The sequence below is a fragment of the Mustela lutreola genome, chromosome 9 (genome assembly GCF_030435805.1).
Source record: "Mustela lutreola isolate mMusLut2 chromosome 9, mMusLut2.pri, whole genome shotgun sequence".
NCBI lineage: Eukaryota > Metazoa > Chordata > Mammalia > Carnivora > Mustelidae > Mustela > Mustela lutreola.
In genome coordinates, this window is record NC_081298.1 from 100,246,194 (window position 1) to 100,248,873 (window position 2,680).

Here is a 2,680-nt window from a genome sequence, read left to right on the forward strand (position 1 = left end):
CATGCATGGGACATCATTCTGACACAGCAAATCATGGATATTAAAGTCTTTCACAGTGTAAGGTCTTGGGGGTGGCGGGGGGAGCAGAAACTACCGGCAAGCAGTTTTCAGAGTTGGCAGATGAGCTAAGTTGATTGTTAATAAAGGAGAGTAAATAGGAACAGCCCAACTCATCCTCTAGCAAGACAGAACCATCACCACAACAAGTATTTGTGATGGTTCATAATTTTGTTTCCTTACATTTATGAAATGACTTATGTATTTTGATGAACAGTAACTTACATTTGCTTTAAGTTCTGACAAGTCTTTAAGTTCATGACAAGTCTGTCATGACTAGGACCAGTCTTGTATGCAGGAGATCTACCACTGTGTAATTTATAGAGTTTGTGAAAAACCTACTAGTATAAAATAAACAATTTATCTTTTGCTAACTAGCCTGCTAGTTTAGGAAGCTCTTCGAGTGAAATATTTTCTTCAGCCTTTGTAGAAGCAAAGCATTAAACAAACTCAGTACCTTGGTGGGAATTTGGATTGTCTTTTGGAGAGAGTGTGCAGAATTCTCCGCTGCTTTAGGTAGAACAAATTCTAGAGACAAAAGTTTCAAGATTTCAAAGATCCCTCACATCATTGAAGCTCAGCTAAACCTCTGAGATTTTGTAGCTTTATCTTCCATTAACCTCAGTTTTATGTCAAAAGTTGATTTCACATATAAACTAATAATTAAACTATTTGAAAAAAGGGGGTGAATGGCAATAGTTTAGGTAGAAGAGTAGACAGAAACTATTTCTTAACTTTCATTTAAATTTTGTATTTGTTTGCTTGTTTCCAAAGTACATTGTTTTAGCCTTGCTCTACCGAATCATCCCAGCATCTTGAATCTTGTGTAAGATTTATAATGCAACATTTCTTGGTATGTGTAAAATATTTGAGTAAATGTTTGCAATCTGCAAATAAAAGCTCAGAAAGTGAGAAGATGATCCCAGTTCTTTTGGTGATTGGAGAGGAGATGAGAAAAATAAGATGCCTCCTTTTGTGGTTCTTTCAGTCACAACTGTTTTGCTTTCAATCCTCTCTCTCCTACCAAGAGAGCTCAAGGCAGTAATGTGTCCTGGGTCCTCTGAAATTTTTCAGTAATGGCCACTGTAATTCACACCTTGATTTGTCCCGGGTCACTGGCAACTATGATGGATTATGATTGCTGCACATTCAAAAGGTTTTTCCAAGGTTACACAGTGAGGGTTAATATTCAGTTCAGCCACAGCACTAGGTGGAAGAGGAAACTTCTGTTATATATTCAGTAGCTTTAATCAAAGCTTAGAACGTAGTCTGTGCTCTCAATAGAAGTCTTGTAATCTTCCTGAAGCCAAGGGCATATTTAGCTCATACTTAGTAGGTAGTCAGAAGTATGCGTTGCATGTAGGGCTGAGTAAGGATATCACTCAAACATGTCATCAAACAGATAGCTGAGTAGGCACAAGATATTCCATCCACAGGAAAAAATAAATGGCAGATTACTAAAAGCCTAAAAGGCACACATTTTCCCTAAATATTCAGAATTACGTTAATTCAATTAATCACAGTGTTTTCATGCAAGTAGAACATAACCTAGCTAGAAACAGAGATCTTCTTCCTTATATTAGGAACAATGACCTACATTCCTGTGTTTGTGAGGCCTGTTTTCTAATTATGCCCTTTTGTTGGGCTTTTCTCTGCCAGCACCCAGAGAATGACAAGAGGATGAAAAAGATGGAAGCAGGAGAAGGGTTTGTAACCCTTGTTCATTTTGGCCACAGACCAGATGACTCTGGTTTGTCTAATTTTTAGAGGGTTTCAGAAGTAAAACTGAAAGCAATATTCCATCCCTGAGTACAGAGACAAGATTTTGGTGTCATGGGAGAGACATTAGAGATCAAAGCTGTTAAAAAAAAAAGGTTCATTCAATATTCCACACAACTTGGGGGCATCAAATATGTGCTGGGTTATTCTGTCTTGGTATTCCAGAAAGGGAAGATAAACAGCAGCTATTTTCCAGCTTGTATCAAATATTTCATACATTAGATATAGATGCTATGAGAAGAGGGATGAGGAATGTTAGTCAAGCAGGAAATACAGTTTTCAAAGGATGATCTGGGGAAGTGATGTCAGGGTGGCCAAAGTGAGCTAGGGACTCTGAACAAACCACAGGTGACATGAAGCAGGTGGACAAGATGTTCCCTGAGGGCTCTGGGCCCTACATGGACCTGGGTGAGGCAGCAGGCACACGGGGCTCCTGATGGACTTGGCAGTCAACGAGAAGGCAGTTCAGTTTGTGCAGAGTTTTTAAATGATTTTGAAGATCTGCTTGATGATGATGATATCCAGTGAGACACCACCCAGCAGTGCGTGTGGTCATGCCTGTTACATAGTGGCATGACAGAGCTCCTCAAAGCCAATTGAAATGGTTCTAAAGAACTCATGGACATTACTTGCAATTAGGAGATGGTTAACCAAGAAAGAGAAAGATGGTTTTAACCATCTACATGAGGCCTGCTAATCTCTGATTGTGACCAAATTTGTCCTTCAATTTTTACAAAAAGCAAAGTATATAAAATAAATAAATAAGGATGGTCTGGGAAGGTCTCTGAGACATTTAAGCCAAAGGACTTAAAGGAAGTGAGAGAAAAGAATAAGCAAATAGAGA

At 38.7% G+C, this 2,680-nt stretch overlaps 1 pseudogene; it reads left to right on the top strand.

Annotated features, from left to right (window-relative positions):
- The first annotated feature begins 2,189 nt into the window (after positions 1-2,189).
- LOC131840135 (COP9 signalosome complex subunit 9-like) lies at positions 2,190-2,364 on the top strand (annotated as a pseudogene).
- Positions 2,365-2,680: the final 316 nt, after the last annotated feature.